Genomic DNA, 21,498 nt, shown 5'->3' with positions numbered 1-21,498 from the left:
CTTCATCCTCAGGTTGTCAACCCTAGCTACACTTTGTGACCATCTGGGTAGTTAAAAAGAAATAGGAAAACCTAGGCCCCACCCACAGTTTTGCACTTAATTGAGAAACTACTCAGGGGATTATGCATGCATTTGCAGTCACTCAGCTCTGTCCAACTCTTGGCGACCCCATTGAATGTAGCCTGCCAGGATCACCTTTCCATGGGATTTTCCAGGCAAGAATACTGGTTGTTGTTCAGTTGATCAGTCATGTCTAACTCATTGTGACCCCAAGGACTGCAGCATGCCAGGCTTCCCTGTCCTTCACAGAATACTGAAGTGGGTGGCCATTTTCTCCTCTAGGGGATCTTCCTGATCCAGGTATCAAACCTGTGTCTCCTGAGTCTCCTGCATTAGCAGACGGATTCTTTACCATCTGGGAAGCCAACACAGGGGATTATCAGTTCAATTCAGTAGCTCAGTCATGTCTGACTCTTTGCGACCCCATGGACTGCAGCATACCAGGCTTCTCTATCCATCACCAACTCCCAGAGCTTGATCAAACTCATGTCTATCAAGTCGGTGATGCCATTCAGCCATCTCATCCTCTGTCGTCCCCTTCTCCTCCTGCCTTCAATCTTTCCCAGCATCAAGGTCTTTTCAAATGAGTCAGCTCTTCACATCAGGTGGCCAAGTATTGGAATTTCAGCTTCAACATCAGTCCTATCGATGAACACCCAGAACTGATCTCCTTTAGGATGTACTGATTGGATCTCCTTGCAGTCTAAAGGACTCTCAAGAGGCTTCTCCAACATCAATGATTCGGCGCTCAACTTTCTTTATAGTCCAACTCTCACATCCATACACGACTACTGGAAAAGCCGTAGTGTTGACTAGACGGACCTTTGTTGGCAAAGTAATGTCTCTGCTTTTTAATATGCTGTCTAGGTTGGCCATAGCTTTTCTTCCAAGGAGCAAGTGTCTTTTAATTTCATGGCTGCAGTCACCATATGTAGTGATTCTGGAGCCCAAGAAGATAAAGTCTCTCACTGTTTCCATTATTTCCCCATCTATTTGCCATGAAGTGATGGGACTGGATTCCATGAACTTTGTTTTTGAATGTTGAGTTTTAAGCCAGTTTTTTCACTCTCCTCTTTCACTTTCATCAAGAGGCTCTTTAGTTCTTGCTTTCTGCCATAAGGGTGGTGTCATCTGTGTATCTGAGGTTATTGATATTTCTCCTGGCAGTCTTGATTTCAACTTGTACTTCATCTGGCCTAGCATTTCACATGATGTGCTCTGCATAGAAGTTAAATAAGAAAAAAAAAAAAAGAAGTTAAATAAGCAGGGTGACAATATACAGCCTTGATGTACTCCTTTCCCAATTTAGAACCAGTTCATTGTTTCATGTCCAGTTCTAACTTTGCTTCTTGACCTGCACACAGATTTCTCAGGAGGCAGATAAGGTGGTCTGGTATTACCGTCTCTTCAAGAATTTGCCACAATTTGTTGTGATCTACACAGTCAAAGGCTTTGGTGTAGTCAATGAAGCAGAAGTAGAATGTTTTCTGAAACTCTCTTGCTTTTTTGATGATCCAGCGGATGTTGGCAATTTGATCTCTGGTTCCTCTGCCTTTTCTAAATCCAGGTTGAACATCTGGAAGTTCATGGTTTATGTATTGCTGAAGCCTGGCTTGGAAAATTTTGAGCATTACTTTGCTAGTGTGTGAGATGAGTGCAATTGTATAGTAGTTTAAACATTCTTTGGCGTTGCCTTTCTTTGGATTGGAAAGCAAACTGATCTTTTCCAAGCCAGGAGATTATATTGAGCAGCAAAAATTAAAAGTCAGTGATTTACAGTAACAGTTTTTTCCTACTCAAAGCCTGGTATAGGAACACAACGTGGGCACATTTGCGAGTTTCTCAAGAAATAGTCTTGTTGCAGAAGTCGGACCATTGAGAAACTAAGCACCATACTCAAAGGGTTGGAGAACTCAGGTTTATTAAGCCAGCAGTCCCAGATAAGCTAACACCCTCTAGTTCTGGGGCCTTCCAAGTTCAGGGTGAGCTTCATTCTTATGGGGTCAGTACACACAATTACAGTTGGCACTGGTTGATTGGTTACCTGGTTGCTATGGGCTACGGGCAGTTACAGAGTGTGGAAGTTGTTATGGGTTATGTGCAGGGAATTTCCAAACAGAAACTCATAGAAGCAGAAACAGAACATTCCATACTTATCAGAACATCTTATAACTATAAGATGCTAGGTCATCTTGTTCCTATCTCAGTGCAGCCAGTATCTTACAGAAGCAGAATGAGCATGAAGTTATTTCTAGCTGAGTCTAAGTTTTAAGTTTTCCTCTTCAGTCTTTACCAGCTTCCAGAGAGCTCCCAAAGTGGAATCTGCAGTTTAACAACCGGTTAAACCAGGGTAACCCCAAGTGATTTGTATTCATATGCACATTCAAGTTGGAGAAGCTCTGCCCTGGCTCCTGCCAAGTCAAGCAGCCCAACATGAAGGGAAGTAAAGCTCTCAGGAACCAGAGTTCCAAGGACAGGCTCCCAGCAGAGGAGGGGAGAGATCGCCTTGCTGCACGCTCTGTGTGTTGACTCTCAGAGAAATCAGGTAGCAGCAGAGGTGGGCTGAGCTTCAAGAAGCTGGGCAGGACTTCAGAACAGAGCTGCTGTCTGAACAGAGCAGAAGGAGGAGTCTGCTCCTGAGTTCTGCAAACGCTGGAGGGCTGATCTGCTGAATCTGTTGGACCACAGCAGTCCGGGTGCTGTCCATGTTAGCTGCTGTCCTGCTGAGTAGTGCTAAGTTGCTTCAGTCGTGTCCAACTCTTTGCAACCCTATGGACTGTAGCCCATCAGGCTCCTCCGTCCATGGGATTTCTCCAGGCAAGAATACTGGAGTGGGTTGCCATTTCCTGCTCCAGGGGATCTTCCCAACCCAGGAATTGAACCTGCATCTCCTGAATTGGTTCTTTACCACTAGTACCACCTGGGAAGTCCACCCCAAACACAGAACCTGCTCAAGCTCCTCTTTGATGGGAACATTTTGTTCTCAGACAAAACAAAAAGCTCTTTTCGGTGGATGGTTATGAATGTTCAGCACCCCCAGCCCCACTCCAGCTGTCCCAGCCACCTTGAGTTCCACCCCTGTGGAGACCAGTTATCAGGAACATTATTTGTCCCATAGTAATCAGTACCAAGGTTGCAAAGAACTGTTGACTTATAGAAAGACACACGATGAAAGAATTGTGAATTGGAGTTTTATTTGGGGGTCTTTTTGAAGATGAAAGTCCAAGAAAGAGCCCCTCAGTTGGCTCTGAGGAGCTGCTCTGAAGAAAGAGAGGAGAAACCAGTTTATATATGATTTTGGCAAGGAAATACATGTAGTCAAGCATATGTCTTGGTGGGTGTGTGTTAGTCTCTCAACCTTTGCAACCCTGTGACTTTGCAACCCTGTGAACTGTAGCCCACTTCTGTCCGTGGAATTCTCCAGGTAAGAATACTGCAGTGGGTAGCAGCCATTCCCTTCTCCAGCAGATCTTCCTGACCTAGGGATTGAATCTAGGTCTCCTGCATTGCAGAGGATTCTTTACTGTCTGAGCCACCTGGGAAACCCATATGTCTTGGTACAAAATTTCAAATGCATATATCAAAAGAAGAAAATATGGCAGATCATACAGAACAGATGTCTCAAGTTAATGGTTTTAGTGCATTTCTATGTATGGGAAGATTAAAAAAAAAAATCCAGGGCCATTAAAATTCTTCCTGAGATATACATCTAACTATCTATGGGGTTGGGCTTCCCTGTGGCTCAGCTGGTAAAGAATCTGCCTGCAATGTGGGAGACCTGGGTTCGATCCTTGGCTTGGGAAGATCCCCTGAAGAAGGGAAAGGCTATCCACTCCAGTATTCTAGCCTAGAGAATTCCATGGACTGCATAGACTATGGAGTTGCAAAGAGTTGGACATGACTAAGTGACCGTTGCTATCTATGGGGTCTGTTTTTAACTGTCAGGTCAGCAACTACAGTGGGTTACAACTTAACCCTTGCAAAACTGGGTGGTGAGCAATGCTCTTTGGCTTAGGGATCCTCATTTTTCTGTGTCCACAGAACAAAGAGCTTTATTTTGGATCTGGGGAATTGCAATTTGGGAGACACAGTCTTGGGTAAAACCAAAAGAATGTTCCAAGGAAGAGATAGAATCAGGGGCTTATAAAGGCAGAAACCACGAGATTGTTAAAGTTGTAAGAATTATGATTGGGTATGTAAAAAAGTAAAAATGTAAAAAAGGAATATTTGCCCTTAAGGGATAGACTGTCATAAGTTATTTAGGGAAAGGTTCTGATAAGTATCTTGGGTTTCTGGAATATTGTGTAGATGTTCTGTGTGCCTGCTTTAAGTCAATAAGCGGTCAAAAGTTCAGATCCCATCCTGGCTGAGATGGGTATAAGTCCTACTTCCTCAATGCCCTCTTGTCTCCATGTGAGTGAGTGCTCTTAGCAATACTGACTTCATTTTTATTTTCTTTTCACATATTTCAGATGGAAATTAATGGACATATTAGGCATAGACGAACAGTTCCTATCTTCCTTTTGGGTGTGTTGGATATTTTCCAGTTGCACTCTGTCCCCCACTGCTGCCCCACAACCACCATATTCACTCTTGGTTCTTCTGAACCCTGCCTTAAGACTTGGGAAGCTGACCTTCTTGGACTGCCCTCCAGCTTCCAGTTGGGTTATGCCAGTGGCAGGCCCTGACAGATCAGAAGGAAGCTCAAGTTTAGGAACTTGCTCCCCCAGATCACTGTATGCTGGACTGTGGATTGAGTATGTCCCTAAGCTGAAGGCTACAGCTTCTGTCAGGTCGTCTGCTTCTAGAGGTGGTAATAGCTTCCTGTTAAAAAACAAAATTCAATGGAATAAATTTTAAAGAGCTTGTTGGCTTTCTTCAACAATTCATGAATCAGCCAGCCTAGCAGATAGAAAGGAGCGCAGAGGAGCTTTACAAAACAAAAGACTAATAGGCAGAAGGGAGCAGGAATGAGGAAGTTACATAAGGCAAAAAAAGTGGGTTGATTATAAGGTTACTTTCCTTTATAAGGGAATGGCAAGGGTCTATCAGGTAGATTACCTAACTAATGCTGATCAGGAAATTTCTGATGGACTGGAACTAGTTTTAACATTTCAATTCTGGCAGAGTCAAAGCTGTTAGTTAAGTTTTATTTTGATGGCTTGGCACTTAGCATGAGCTACTCCATTTTGGGCCTGTTGTTTTGTTTTTACTATTTCAAATATCGCTAGCCTTGAGGTTTTGTACCATGTCCTTAACAATTATACTTTTTATATATCACCCCTTGAACCCTCCTTAGTTATACTGTGCCTTTGGTTTCTCTTTCATCTCATCAATAGCTCTCTTGCCAGGATCCACTCTCTGTTTCCATCCTTGGTGGCTGGGACATTGAAAAAGAACCTAAGGTGGTTCAAACAAGTGGAGCAGAGCCTCAGGTCAAAGATGGAACATCCCTCCTACTGAAAAATCAGTTTGGGAACATGGTGAGGCCTGGCACTAGGATGCATCTACCAGAAGACAACCAGGACAGCTCCCTGGCCCCTTGGCACAGCAGCTTGCACGTGTGCTGCAATGGGAGCAGGTGGTCTTTGTAGCATTGGCTCTACCCCCTCCCCATTCTCTGGTGTTGTTGATAGAGAACATTTGCTCCTACAGGCACTAAGCAGTCTTTTGATGTGGCTTTAGTCCTTCTTCAAGCAGCCTCTGTACCCCCAAACCTACTCCTCCAGGATTCCACAGATTGGCAAATAACACCACTTCCTCAGCCACTAGGTGAGCCTTGTTAAAGCTCACCAATGGGGCTTTTAAAGACCAGACAGCAGGCCCAAAATGGAGTAACTGATGCTAAGCTCCAAAATAAAACTTAAAGTTTTGGTTTTGCCAGAGATGGAATTTTAAAACAATCCCAGTCTATCAAGAATTTCCTGATTAGCACTATCCTTTATAAGGAAATCAACCTTGCAACAACCCATATCTTTTTGCCTAGTATAATTTCCTTGTTCCTGCTCCTTTCTGTCTATAAACTCTCTTGCCTTGCATAACTCTTTGGAGCTCATTTCAGTCTCATAGATTGTATGCTGTCTGACTTATGAGTTTAAGGCCAATAAGATCTTTAAAATTTTCTTCACTGAATTTGTTCTTTAACAGTTTTAGTGATAAGAATAGGATCCAAGGGAGTCTACTAACATCCTCAAGGACAATGAAAAACACAGGCACTGGCACCACTGAAACCTTTTTTGGGAATGCAGAGTCTGATTTCCTGGACCAGGGATCGAACCTGTGCCCCCTGCAGTGGAAGTTAAAATTCCAGTCACTGGCTGCTGCTGCTGCTAAGTTGCTTCAGTCGTGTCCGACTCTGTGCGACCCCATAGACGGCAGCCCACCAGGCTCTGCCATCCTTGGACCACCAGGGAATTCCCTCTTGCTGCTTCTGAAGTTCATGGGTAAGCTTCTCTTGAATCTGAGTTCTCCCTTTGCATCTGAGCTTGCTGCACTCATCGATTTTCCAGTCCAGGGTTAACAGGGCAGCCTGGGCTAACAGGAGGCTCTAACAGAGCACCAGTTCTTAGCTCTTGGTCAGTCCACAGTACCATTTCTTTGGTTACCACTGGCATCCACAGGTCTGTTTCTTCTTTAGTTATTGTTGGTTTCTTCTGATATACATACACATAAGTTAAAAGAAAAATAGATTTATTGTTAATGGGAATCTTGGAAGGCCAAGATGCAAAATATGGGTTTAGACTGAGCACCTAAAAGCTGTTTGAGCTTGCCATCTAGATTGGTTAAGAAGTGGATCAATATGAGGTTACCCTCCAATCTCCAGAAAATTTTTGTGCATTGAGGAGCCCAGTAAAACAAAACACTACAAAATCTCCAACCTGGTGGTACATTCCTGTTAGATAGAAATAGACTCCTCAAGTTCAAAAGAACTAAGTGCTCTACCTTCTGACACACCTGCTTATTTTTTGTCTAAGAACTGTGGTCCTAGAAGCTATAGATACATACAAAAATGTCAAAATATTACTAAAGACAACTCGATTTACAATGGCCATTATGGAGAACATTCCATAGTTAGACAAGGTCATTCATTCAAGAAGTACAATTGAGGGACTTCCCTGGCAATCCAGTGGTTAAAACTCTGCACTTCCAATGTAAGGGCTGTGGGTTTGATCCCTGGTTGGGGAACTAAGATTTCACATGCCATATAGCGAGGCCAAAAAAGAAAAAATTAAAATGAAAAGGGAGTAAGACTTCAATTAAAATTATTTTTTTTTTAAAGTACAGCTGAAATCAAGGGTTCCCAAATCAAATCAACCAAAAGGGATACTTATTACTTTAGTTGATATGCAGAAGCCTCCAAAAGGTTTGAAGATTCTAAAATAGCTTCACAGAAAGATTCATTGCAAAAGGCTAATGAAAAGTTAAAGGCACGAGGGGTACTCAGAACCAAAGACTACAAAACTGACGTGACTCCTACCACTCCCATCTATCTTCCTTTACCTGAGTACTCGAAGTCTACTGATCCTCTGTGGATGAGTGGAATCACCTTTTCACGCTGAAGAGACTATTAACCAATTACTTTTTATTTCATTTTTTATTTATAGTAAATTTTACTTTTGTTGATTTCCTTTAACAGAATTTCAGAGTAAGTCTGTGTGCCAAAATAAGCAAAAGAAGAGATATCCTAAATCTCATTAACAGATCTTTTTCACCCTGTTCCTCTGAGTAGGGCAAAGGGTTTCAGGGTCCCCAATGGTGACACTTAACATTTTGTCCCTGGAGATTTTACCTATAGATACAGAAAGAACACATAACACCAACATACAAGAATCAAACCATATGAGGGTACCATAGGAAGAAGCTGATACGCTCTGTCCACCTCTTTAGGGTTGTAATGATAATGACTGACTTTCTTTTTGCTAAGTTCAATCTTGGGTGTTTTTTTTTTTTTGCTTTTGTTTTAAGTAAAATGTCAGAATACACAGAAGAACTGTACAAAAAAGATCTTCACGACCCAGATAATCACAATGGTGTGATCACTCACCTAGAGCCAGACATCCTGGAATGTGAAGTCAAGTGGGCCTTAGGAAGCATCACTATGAACAAAGCTAGTGGAGGTGATGGAATTCCAGTTGAGCTATTTCAAATCCTAAAAGATAATGCTGTGAAAGTGTTGCACTCAATATGTCAGCAAATTTGGAAAACTCAGCAGTGGCCACAGGACTGGAAAAGGTCAGTTTTCATTCCAATCCAAAAGAAAGGCAATGCCAAAGAATGCTCAAACTACCACACAATTGCGCAAACGCTAGTAAAGTAATGCTCAAAATTCTCCAAGCCAGGCTTCAGCAATACATGAACCATGAACTTCCAGATGTTCAAGCTGGTTTTTTTCTAAAAGGTAGAGGAACCAGAGATCAAATTGCCAACATCTGCTGGATCATCGAAAGAGCAAGAGAGTTCCAGAAAAACATCTATTTCTGCTCTATTGACTATGCCAAAGACTTTGACTGTGTGGATCACAATAAACTATGGAAAATTCTGAAAGAGATGGGAATACCAGACCACCTTACCAGCCTCTTGAGAAACCTGTATGCAGGTCAGGAAGCAACAGTTAGAACTGGACATGGAACAACAGACTGGTTCCAAATAGGAAAAGGAGTCTGTCAAGGCTGTATATTCTCACCCTGCTTATTTAACTTATATACATCATGAGAAATGCTGGGCTGGAGGAAGCACAAGCTGGAATCAAGATTGCTGGGAGAACTATCAATAACCTCAGATATGCAGATGACAGCATCCTTATGGCAGAGACCGAGAAGAACTAAAGAACCTCTTGATGAAAGTGAAAGAGGAGAGTGAAAAAGTTGGCTTAAAGCTCAACATTCAGAAAACTGATATCATGCCATTTGGTCCCATCTGCTGCTGGTGCTGCTGCTAAGTCACTTCAGTCATGTCCGACTCTGTGCGACCCCATAGACGGCAGCCCACCAGGCTTCTCTGTCCCCGGGATTCTCCAGGCAAGAATACTGGAGTGGGTTGCCATTTCCTTCTCCAATGCATGAAAATGAAAAGTGAAAGTGAAGTTGCTCAGTGGTGTCTGACTCTTAGTGACCCCGTGGACTGTAGCCTACCATGCTCCTCCATCCATGGGATTTTCCAGGCAAGAGTACTGGAGTGGGTTGCCATTTCCTTCTCCTATCACTTCATGGCAAATAGATGGGGAAACAGTGGAAACAGTGGCTGACTTTATTGTTTGGGGCTCCAAAGTCACTGCACATGGTGATTGCAGCCATGAAATTAAAAGACGCTTACTCCTTGGAAGGAAAGTTATGACCAACCTGGACAGCATATTAAAAAGCAGAGACATTACTTTGCCAGCAAAGGTCCATCTAGTCACGGCTATGGTTTTTCCAATAGTCATGAATGACTGTGAGAGTTGGACTATAAAGAAAGCTGAGCGCCGAAGCATTGATGCTTTTGAACTGTGGTGTTGGAGAAGCCTCTTGAGAGTCCCTTAGACTGCAAGGAGATCCAATCAGTCCATCCTAAAGGAGATCAGTTCTGGGTGTTCATTTGTAGGACTGATGTTGAAGCTGAAACTCCAATACTTTGGCCACTTGATGTGAAGAGCTGACTCATTGGAAAAGACCCTGATGCTGGGAAAGATTGGGGGCAGGAGGAGAAGGGGATGACAGACGATGAGATGGTTGGTTGGCATCACCGACTAAATGGACATGAGTTTGGGTAAACTCCGGGAGTTGGTGATGGACAGGGAGGCCTGGTGTGCTGCAGTTCATGGGGTTGCAAAGAGTTGGACAGGACTGAGTGACGGAACTGAACTGAACTGAAAGTGTCAGAATATGTAAAAATGTTGTACTTACTTAACACAGTAAAAATAGTGGAAGTTTAAAGACTATTCATGAATCCAAGCTGGGCCATGACTACTACTGTTGAGTTTACTCAGTGCCCTAATTCCAAGTTTAGCGACCATCAGCAAACTGGCACCTCCAATTAAACCTGTGGGCATCAGTTTCCCAGAGTGGTAGAATCTCATTCCCATGATGCCAGCCAAGGTTCCAGATGTAACTAAGAAAACCTAAATGTTCCTTGGATCTTGAGACAGCTGATAGGCACCCAGGCCTGCTAAACTACCAAAGCGAAGCCGAGTAGCCAGGGATGGGACACTGTCTGCTTTTGCGTAGCTAGTGGGCCCCCTGGGAGCAACCAGTGCTGCATAACCCAAGTCCATATAAAGGCACTATTTTCTTTCACTCTGTCCAGACAGAAGATTAAACTAGGCCTGTACGTCCTTCCTGAAGGACTGCACTGGCTGACAAGAGTGCACATGCCTTGCGCTGGAGAGTTGCCAAAGTTCCTTTTTTTTTTTTAGTGTTTATCTGTATTTATTTGGATGTGCCGGGTCTTATCTCGACGTGTGGGATCTTTTAGTTGTGGTATATGAACTCTCAGTTGTGTCATGTGAGATCTAGTTCCCTGACCAGGGATCAAGCCTGGGCCCCCTGCTTTGGGAGTTCAGAGTCTTAGCCGCTGGACCACCAAGGAAGTCCCCGAAGTTACCTTTGAAAATAAGACTACCCACGACTGCTGGCGATCTCCTTTGGGCATCTTCCATTTCTTGGTCAAAGAGGATGGGCCACAGTTAAAGAATCTCCTAAACCCAGGGAGGATCCCCAAAGAATCAAAGGACCCCAAAGAATTTAGAGTCCTCATCTAGACTGTCAGATCTTGACCAGCTTGTGCTTATGTTGCAGTACCCGGCAAAGCCCCAAGATGGAGGCAGAATGGCATAACCTTGAGAAGGATACTCAAGGTCTTCAATCTCCAACACGGTCCACTTATGGATCAGAAAGAGTTCGCAAAATAGCAATGGATCTTTTAAAAACTATTCTTAACAAAGACCCAACACAGCCAAATCAATAAGTATTTTTTTTTAGGTGTGGAATCTATAAATATTCAGATAGATACAACTAACCTCTTCCCAACTTATCTCAATATCCACCACACAAGTCCTCACGTTAATAGCAGAAATCTAATCACCCAGGGGCTAACCATTCCCTGTGATATCAGAGAGACAGCAGTGCTGCTGCTGCTGCTAAGTCGCTTCAGTCGTGTCCGACTCTGCGACCCCATGGACTGCAGCCTACCAGGCTTCTCCGTCCATGGGATTCTCCAGGCAAGAACACTGGAGTGGGTTGCCATTTCCTTCTCCAATGCATCAAAGTGGAAAGTGAAAGTGAAATCGCTCAGTCGTGTCTGACTCTTAGCGACCCCATGGACTGCAGCCTACCAGGCTCCTCCATCCATGAGATTTACCGGGCAACAGTACTGGAGTGGGGTGCCATTGCCTTCTCCCAGAGTCAGCAGTGAGCGATTCAGAAGAGAGATCTTAGTTCCCTGCCCGAGGAATTGAGCCTGGATATCTGAGCTTCCCTCATGGCTCAGATAGTAAAAAATCTGCCTGCAATGCAGGAGACCTGGGTTCGATCCCTGGGTCAGGAAGACCTCCTGGGGAAGGCTACCCACTCCAGTATTCTTGCCTGGAGAATTCCATGAACAGAGGAGCCTGGCAGGCTACTGACCATGGGGTCCCAAAGAATCAGACACAATTGATGGATTAACACTTTCAGTTTCAGCCTGGATGAAAGCTAGGAATGGTTAGCCACCAGACCACCAGGGGCTAGGGTCTAGAAGCAAAGTGGCCCTGGATCTTTCCATTTGGAATCAACAATGTCTCAAAGAAGCAAAAACTGTAAAAACAGATACAAAGTTTATTATTAGAGACACAGCACAATGTATGGAAGAGCACACAGAGAAACCATTTAAGACTGAAGCAAGGCAGGAATATGCAGGAATACACTCCTGGAGAGAAAAGGGTACGGGCGTCTGCTGTAATGGCGAGGAGCCTAGTAAGTCACCACACACACTGAGAGGAGTGTGGGTTTCCTGAATGAGGAACAGGGATGCAGTAAAGAAGTGATTTAAATGCCTGATATAGGACAGTCCTTCTGGATCTTTGCTTACATTTGGCCAATTACTTTTGTTTCTTTTTTCACACTTGACTGGTCCTTGGACCCTTCCCAAGATACGTGGGCAAATTTTTGCTAAGAAGAATACCACCGTGGAGGCTTGTGGGTGCAGATCCACACTTATTATATGCTGGGGCCCCTTCCTTTTTGGCCCCCTCCCTCTTTGACCCCCAAGAAGCCTTCCTGCACATGTGCAGACAGTGAAGTCTTCCTTGACCTGGGGAGTGGGCACCTTATTTCTGTACTTTAGCAGAGCTCAGCTTTTGCCACTAGTTTTGTCCTTGGAGTGTCTGGGTGAGAACAAAGCATCAGTTTTACTCCACTTGACAAATACCAAGTGTCTGACCCAGAGACCCATTGATGTCCTATCTCACCTGTACCAGACCCTGTGTGTGGCTGTTAGCATAACTGATGTCATCTTGGCCACCTCATGCGAAGAGTTGACTCATTGGAAAAGACTCTGATGCTGGGAGGGATTGGGGGCAGGAGGAGAAGAGGACGACAGAGGATGAGATGGCTGGATGGCATCACTGACTCGATGGACGTGAGTCTGGGTGAACTCCGGGAGTTGGTGATGGACAGGGAGGCCTGGCGTGCTGCGATTCATGGAGTAGCAAAGAGTCGGACACGACTGAGCGACTGATCTGATCTGGCCCTTAGCGTTTCTCCTGTTTTCTTGCTGACCCTACCCAGGACTGTACTGTGTAGTAAGTCATTTCTCTGTCATCGATAACTTTGTAGTTACTATCAATAGATATTCCTGAAAATCCCATGGCCGGAAGTGCCCAGTAGGCTACAGTCCATGGTGTCGCAAAGAGTTGGACACGACTGAGCGACTTCACTTTCCTTTCCTTTCCTTTCCTTTAATAATCCTTAGGTCCAGGTTCTATGCTCTATTAGTCCCCAAACAATGATGAAAACCTTCCCTGGTGTATTCCCAGTCTCACAAGACTAGTTACACATCCATAAATCATAACTTATGAATGCATCTACCCCCATATCGTAGGTTAACTATAATAAATTGTCCCAGAAGTCCCTGGCAGTCCAGTGGCTGGGACTTTGGGTTCTCACTGCTGAGGGCCAAGGTTCAATCCCTGTTCAGGAAACTAGGATCCTTCAGTCGGTGCAGGATGGCCAAAAAAAAAAAAAAAAAAAAAAGTAATAAATATATATTAAAAAACTGTCCCTACGGTCCCTCATTTCTACTGCCTTCTCAGGATAAAACCTCTTTTCATACTCTTCAGAGCTATTCTCTATCTGCTAAATGGAATGCAGTTTGACTTATGAATTGCTGATTAAAGCCCAGAGATCTTTAACATTTACTTAATTTCGTTAACAGGAGGAAACATTGGAAGCTGTGGTCAGGAGGTTTGTGTGCCTGTGGACTGGGAATGAGCAACTACTCCTGGTTGTGGTGGTGATGAGGAAAGGGACTGCTGTGAACTCCCTTAGGTTTTGATTCCTCTCCTTGAAGGGGGCACCAGAGAGTAATGAGTCCTTTACAGCTCCTCCTGGGCAACCTGGTCAACTAAATCTTGCTGGTCCCTGATTGGACCCCCGGTTTTGATCCCGTTCTTCCCTGGGGGGAGGGAGCCCTGGAGGGAAGCCCTGCACACACATTGGGAGTGGGGGTAGGAAAACAGGACAAACTGATGGAGCTCTGTGGCACGAACAGAAGACAGACGTCCAGTGCCTTGGGTGGGGGTGTGTGGGGCCAAGCCCCTTGGGCTTCGCTCAGAGGCCTGCCAACAAGGCACTGGGGCCTGGGAGAAACAGAGACGCGGGCCCTCCCAGCTTCCTAGAGAGACCGAGAGGCCTGGGGCGGTGACGCGCGTGCGCGATACGGGCCAGCGAAGAAGTCGGCGTGGGGGCGACTGGTGCGGGCCGGGGCGTGCGGTCAGGGGGCTGAGCGTTTCGCGGCCGCGCGAGTCGGTGAGTCGGGTGACTGCGCGGGTGTCGGGGGCTGCGGTGTGGGCGCGGGGTTCCCGGGTTGGGGGCAGTGAGTGAGGCTCAGCCTGGAGGCTGCGACCCGAGGGGATCTGGCCTGGGAGCCTGACCCGCCGCGGTATCTGCCTGCTCTTCGTCGCCTGGGGCGCGAATTTGGAGCAGTGGTTTCGGTGTTTTATCACTTCTCCCAATTATGCAAACAAAGCGAACTGATTACAGGTAATTAGATGACTTGGGTGATTGTTAAGAAAAGTAGAAGTACCCGCAATTCGTTAATGTTTTTGTCTGGAGGCTTCTTGACCTTTTAAAATGTGTGCATAAATTATGCAGATGCTTATACATATACAAATATATTTTTTAAAAAGTGGGGTTGAAATAACTCTCCAGCAGTAAAATACTGCTTTTTAAAAAATATATAGTCCACATATTTTATTTTTAATTGATTAAAAAAATTTGAGGTGTAATCCACAGAGAACATCATGTTGGTTTTAGGGGTACAACATGTTTCCATATTTGTATAGTGCTACTTTTAAAAAGCTTTTTTTTTTTAGCATTATTGTGATAAAATACAGATGACATTTACCATATGTAATCATTGATCATTTAAGTCATTTTAAAGTGTAATTCAGTGGCATTAAGTACATTCATCCTATTTTTGAAAACTATGATGTCGTCAACTTGTGGAATGCATTTGTTCATAAATTGGTTAAAATTGGAGCCAGCATTATGATACCACTGAGACATAATTTTGCAAGTATAATTAAAACATTTTTGTTTGCAGTTTATTTTCCATAGTACGCATTACATGATGATGTAAATGCTTAACAAGTGATATGTATTAGGTTGATTGTTTCTGGGTTCCAAATGAAAGAGTAATATATAAAATAGTTTTTAAACACAAGGTACAGCTGTAACCTAAAGCCACTCTTCTGTCTTCTCACTTACCTTGGCCTAAAAACTCAGAGAATGTTCACCTTCCTAAGTAAAAGTAGTGCCAGGAAAGAACCCCATTCTGTTTCAAGCTGCTTGCATTTCAAAACTGAAAACTCATTAATAGTAGGTGGGTTATTATGCACAGAAGTGTCAGAGAGCAGTTTGAGCTGTAATTTGATTTCAGGAATCTTTCCATTTATTATACCCGTGTGTGTAGTGGTGTGTGTTTTTGGGAGCTGATGAATGAGGCTACTTTACATGTTCTTAAGATCGAGGAAAGACTAACAATTTTGGATGAGAAAAGCTAAAAAGATGGGAATGATAAACCGCTGTGTATACTTGTGAGGAAGGGAAACTGATAAAATCATGAAAAATAGAAACTGTGCCACTGTTAAGTTTTCGCTGGCTCCTAGTATCTCGAATTATTAATGCATGGGCAGTCTGATGTCACGCTCCTGAGCAGAAACACTGAAAGTGTGGTCAAATGTAGTGTTACTTTGTAGTCTTCAGTATTTTTAACACCTGAAAGGAGGTTCCTCTGGTGAGTCATCCTGTGCTTCCCAAGATTGAATTTTTGAGCTTACACTTTTCTTTCCCTGATCTTAGATCTTTTACCCTCCTTCAGGCCTTGTTTTATTTTACTGCATAGCACCTGATACTGTTTCTGTCTCATTGTCTATCTTCTCATAAGCTGCTCAAAGCAGTGTATTTTGTCTGCTTTATTGCCTACAGAGACCATAGTGTCTGGGATATAATAGGTGCTTAGTAAATGTTGAATCAATGAAAGAGTGAGTTCAAATTTTAGATAACACTTGACACAAGTTAATCCTTAGTATCTAAGATAGAAAAAAAATTAAGAAAAAGAGAAACAACTCATCTTCAATTTAAAAACCTTTTCATTTTGGGTAATTGTAGACTCACAGAGGGTGTCCGAAGTCTATAGAGTTCCTTTATATCTTTACCTGGTTTGCCTAAAGGTAGAACCTTGCATAAGCATAGTGCAGTCACCGAACCTGAGACATTTGCAGTGGTCCAGTACTGGTAATTAAAGTTCTGGTTTATCGAGAGCTCCTCACTGTCTTGCTGACATTCTTTTTCTGTTCCAGGATCCAGTCTAGGATCTCTCATTCCATTTAATTGTCATGTCTTCTAGCTCCTCTTCAGTCTGTGACAGCTCCTCAGTTTTACATGTTTTTCACAATCTTGACAATTTTGAAATATTTTGTATTTGTAATTTTAGAGTAATCCTCTCATTTGGTTTTGTCAGATGTTCTCCTTTGACTGAGGATGATGTCGATACGTCTTTGAACTGGTGATACTACTCTTAAAAAATATTAATGAAGTATAATTGCTTTAAATGTGGTTCTAGTTTCTGGTGTACAGCAAAGTGAATCAGGTCCGTGTATACATATTTCCCCTTCCTCTTGAGCCTCCCTCCCACCCTTGTGCTCTACAGCAGCGTCCCACCTGCTATTTTACCCATGGAGTATATATATGTCAGTGCTCCCCTCTCAGTTCATCCTGTCCTCCCCTTCCCCTCCTGTGTCCACATGTTCATTCAGTGATACTACTCTTGACCCAGTATTTCTGCCAAGTATCAGCCCTGTAAAGTTACTGTCTGTCCTTTGTAATTAGCCATTATTTAGAGATAGACACCTTGAGACTGCATAGAAATATTCTTTCTTCTCAGCTTTCACCTAATTAGTGTTTCTTGGTGGATCTTGCCTGAGGCAGTTATTATTGTGCCGTCTTTTAGGTGCCTTTCATTTCCGTTCCTTCTGAATCTATGAACTGGCATTCTTTGTGAAAAGAGTTGTACCTTCTCTCCCATTTGTTTATTTACTTAATTATATCACTTACGTCAGTGTGTGATGTTGGGTATTTATTTTGGGGGTTTATTGAAGTGTGTTATTTATTTTGTGGTTTAAATTATTCTAACTTTGGCTATTGGGAGCTCTTTCAAATCAAAGCACCTGTTTCCCCTTACAAGTTCCCATCCTTTTTTTGTGTCTTTCTCTGACTTTTTAAGGCGCCCAAGATACATCTTGTATTTTCATTTCCCCCAACCCTGGAATCAACCATTTCTGCAAGGATTCCTGGTTTCATTTATTATAGAATGGTACTGAGAAACCAAATTTTGGGCACTAGGTTGAGCTGATTTCTTAGTTAGCAAATTGGTGTAAATATTATTTTAACACTGAAATGCTGAAATTAAAAAAAAAAAAAAAAAACCTTTATTTTTGTCTTTTCTGGCCATACCACGCTGTGTTGTATGTGGGGTTCCCTCATCAAGGATCAAACATCTGCCCCTTACATTGGAAGTGTGGGATCTTAACCACTGGATCACCAGGGGAGTCCTTGTTTTAGCATTTTAAATGTGTACCAGAAGCAGTCTTTCTTTAGTTTTTGATGGTTTTAGAAACTTGCTTGCTTATTATCAGTGTGTAAAATAAACCTTATGTACCCTCTCACTGGCAGGAAAACCATGAGAATAAGAGACTATGCAATGAGGATTTTAAGAGGAAATCAAAATGACTTCGTATTAAAACAAAATGACAGAAGAAAATGCCCCTGAAAAATGCTCATGTGATTGCTTGGGGTTTCCTGGGTTCTTTTCCAGGCCATTTTCACTTGGGAATGAAACTGAGTGAAGGGGTGAAGCTCTAGGGGAGAAGAGGCCTGATCCATCTCAGGTTCCTCCCCAGCTTGGGGGCTCACATCTTAAGTCAATGAATGAAGCTTTTCTTCTGTCCTCAAAAGCTGGTTGGGACCTGGGAGGAACCCTGAGGCATTAGGATACCTGAATTTAATTGGGCAGTTTCAGCTCACTGGCCTCCATCTTTACTTACTGTGCTGTGGGTCTTTCATTCAGACTTTGAAAGGCCCAGGAAGTCATTAGCTTTTATCCATGTTCATGGTTGCAGAGGCTGGGCTCAAAGGACTGTATTCTTTTGCCATATTCACAGCCAGTTGTCCTCATTTTTCTGCTGTTCCTTCTCATCGTCTCTTTACAAATACTTCACTGACCTCTTTGGACATTTCTACAGCAGCTGCTTCATAACAGGTCAGCTTGGAGGCTTATGTTTGGTGCTAATTTGACTGTACACCCTAGTTTTTAGAGATAGGTCAATTCTTTTTTTTTTTTTTTTAATTAATTTATTATTTTTTTATTTTTTAACTTTACAATATTGTATTAATTTTACCATATATCAACATGAATCTGCCACAGGTATATATGTGTTCCCCATCCTGAACCCTCCTCCCTCCTCCCTCCCCGTACCAGGTCAATTCTTTATATTTCCCACTGGGTGCATTTCTTCAGAATCTTTCTGTCTAGCCTCCAGTTCATTCTCTTGAGTCTCACTGCTAGATTTCTCTTCACCTGACCGTTATTCTCTTCTCCAGTCTGTTCTGCACATTTGGCTGGGAAAGTCTCTGCCTCTTTATCTGACTCTCAGCTTCCTCCTGAGCGGTTGTTGCTATTCCTGTTGGTGCTGCTGGGGCTCTGCAAGCCTGGCGCCTGCCCCTGACCCTCCGGAAGCACCTTTCCTCTTCAGTCTCCTCTTGTTGTGTCTTCAGGCCCCTTTTTGTAGGCCTGCAGTTCTGTACCTTAGCACTTCTCAGTTTGCCTCTGCTTTTTTTTTTTCTGTATATTTATTTTCTTTGTCCTGCCCCCTCCTTTCACTGCAAAGCTTCATCTCTCTGCTAGAGCTTTAGCCAGCTTCCTCTTCATGCGTGATCCCAAAGTAGTACTTCATTTGACTGTCCATGTCCTTGTAGCAGCACCACCATTTCTTTTATCTGGATGATGGTGCTGGACAGAGGGAATATTGAATAATAGCCTCTGAACTGAGAACGAACTTTGAGACTGAAAAATGAAGCTGGCAACTCCTTGAAATGTAATTATGATGTTACTATAGGTACTTACATCAGGCAGTAGCTGTGGGTGCACAACCATCAAGAGGCATTTGAAGCTGAACTCATTGTGGCCAGAAGAGGCACGGGGGAATTTAAAGGGGCCAGGGTAAAGATAGAATCTGACTACTAAATGAGAAGCACATTTGCACAAGTGGAAACTGGGTTTCTCTTCCCCTCTGAGGTCTCATGAACATTACTCCTCATGGACCATTAACCATCTGGGACAGCACAATACATTCTCCCAGTTTTCATATCAGATGAAGGCAAGAATAAGAGCTGCCAGGAAGTTATCTGGCTTGGGTGCATTCCTTATGAGTCGGGTTAAAGCTCAGAAAGGGAGCTGCTGCAGGTCTAAGATGGAGCTGACAAGATGAAGTCAGTGTGGTCCAGCCGCATAGATGGCATGCTTTCTTTGTCCCATTTCTGTCACTGGTCATCTATTTTGACAGTCCTAGAAATACTAGCTGAGTCTGTGTTTGGCTTTTGGCTGAAGTAATGATTTTTTTAAATTTTCTTAGCTTGGTGAGAGGTGGAGGGTACCACCCTTTCCGGCGAAAATGACCGTTGTCTGTGACTTGTGCACTGAGTAATGGGGCTACTTTACAACAGGTGCTAAGGCCTGCTGAGTGCCTCCGACTTCCATTGGAGGACGGAGGGAATGAAAAATGCCCATTGAACTGAGATGGTATCTTGAGACGGAAAACCTAGGCAGGTGACTCCATGTAATCAATGGATCAGTGTATTAGAGAGTCGTCAACTCACATGGTGAGATCAGGTGGACGAACTGGAAGCAGTTGCAGCTTCACTTTGTGCTGCTGAGGAGCCGCTGGGACAGTTTTGTAGTTGACCTAGGGTGTGGGAGCATGTGCTTGGAAACAGGAAGTGCATTGCTAAATTAGGTTTTATGAATGGCTAACTAGTCTTGGAGGCAACGGAAGTACGTCAGTGAAGGTCTTCATCATTGTTTGGAGACTAACAGAGCATTGCAGCCGCCTAGAACTAACAATCCAAAAAAAAAGTGTCTGTTAACTTCAAAGTCCTTGATGACAGAAAAGTGACTTACCTTGTAGTACAGTCATAGGTAGGGTCAGTGGAGGGACGGGAGGAATTGAATGGGCCCGTGATGGTGTCAGTTATGCTAATAGCCATGCATATTTCTTTTCTTCTGATTTTTATATTCCTTTTCATTAATGGTTTATCACAAGATATTGAATATAGTTCTTTGTGCTATACACTGGGACCTTGTTTATCCCTTCTAAATGTAATGGTTTGCGTCTGCCAACCCCATCCTGTCCATCCCTCTCCCTCTCTCCTTCCCCCTTAGCAACCCCAAATGGTCTTTTTTCTGTGTCTATGAGTCAGTTTCTGTTTTGTAGGTAGACTCATTTGTGTCCTACTTTATTTTATTGTTTATTTTTGACTGTTCTGGGTCTTTGTGGCAGTACGGGCTTCTCTCTAGTGGCGCAGGGTGTTTGGGCTTTCGTTGGAGTGGCTTCTCTTGTGGAGCACAGGCTTGAGGACTCGAGATCTTCAGTACTTGTGGCTCCCAGGCTCTAGAGCACAGGCTCAGTAGTTCTGGTATTCAAGCTTAGTTGTTCTTCGGCATGTGGAATCTTCCAGACAGGGAATCAGACCTGTGTTCCCTGCATTGGCAGGCGGCTTCTTTACCACTGAGCCACCTGGGAAGTCCACTGGGTCATACTTTAGATTCCGCATACAAGTGATTCCGTGTGGCATTTGTCTTGGTGTGTCTGACTTAGTTCACTTAGTATGATCACTTCTAGTTGTATCCATGTTGCTGCAAATGGCATTCATTCATTGCTTTTTTATGGCTGAGTATTGTGTATATGTACCTCATCTTCTTTATCCATTCATCTGTCGATGGACATTTAGGTTGTTTGCATGTTTCGGCTATTATGAGCAGTGCTGCTTTGGACATAGGGGTACATCATGAATAGCTCTTTATAGGCTTTTTTTGGCTTTGTTTAGTTTTAACATGCTCTCTCTTGTTTTCTTTTGCATGTTGTGGTTTTGGGCAGCATTTTACTCTCTTTTGTTCTGTGCCTCAGTTGTCAATTTTTATCTGACATGTTCTCAGTTCAGCTTGCCTTCTTTGGTTTGGTTGTTGACTGAGTGGCTTAACTAGAACTAGGGTCAACTAGGTTTCTTTTTCCTTTTACAGTTGCTTGAGATCCACTTACAAGTTCCCTTCAAGGATGTGCAGCCTCTTCTGCTTAGTGGCCACCTTTCAGTCCAGGGTGCTAATACTCAGTTGCTTTCTTTCTTTTTTCGCTGCTCTCCTTGTGAGAGCTTAGTTTCCTGACCAGGGATTGAACCTGGGCCCAGCAGTGAAAACACTGAGTCCTAACCACTGGACCGCCAGGGAATTCCAGTTGCTTTGTTTTTTAAACAGAATTATTGATCACCTTGCTGATTATAGAAATAATGTTGAACGGTTTAGGAAATATAGAAAAATAGGAAGGGAAAACCCTCTAGTTATACTTGCCAGAGTAGATAACTGTGGAAAACACTTTGGTGGCCAAGGCTTGGGAACTTTTTTGTGTATAAGCAAGTGTGTTTTATTTTTAAGACA

The 21,498-nt window shown here is 43.4% G+C and overlaps 1 protein-coding gene across 5 annotated transcripts in view; it reads left to right on the top strand.

Moving 5' to 3' along the window:
• ZNF445 (zinc finger protein 445) overlaps positions 1 to 21,498 on the top strand; it is a 61,018-nt gene that overhangs the window by 17,955 nt on the left and 21,565 nt on the right. For 2 of the 5 annotated variants that reach the window (XM_019984556.2, XM_019984557.2), the window contains exon 1: positions 13,291 to 14,039. The exons of the other annotated variants lie outside the window; for them this stretch is intronic. The gene's annotated coding sequence lies outside the window, so the exon portion shown is untranslated. Of the gene's footprint in view, positions 1 to 13,290; positions 14,040 to 21,498 lie in introns of those variants that run through there. 5 annotated transcript variants of the gene reach the window in all.

This window comes from Bos indicus, chromosome 22, assembly GCF_029378745.1.
Source record: "Bos indicus isolate NIAB-ARS_2022 breed Sahiwal x Tharparkar chromosome 22, NIAB-ARS_B.indTharparkar_mat_pri_1.0, whole genome shotgun sequence".
In the NCBI taxonomy this organism is placed as follows: Eukaryota; Metazoa; Chordata; class Mammalia; order Artiodactyla; family Bovidae; genus Bos; species Bos indicus.
The sequence above is the reverse complement of the archived record's forward strand: the minus strand, read 5'-3'. Positions and strand labels throughout refer to the sequence as shown.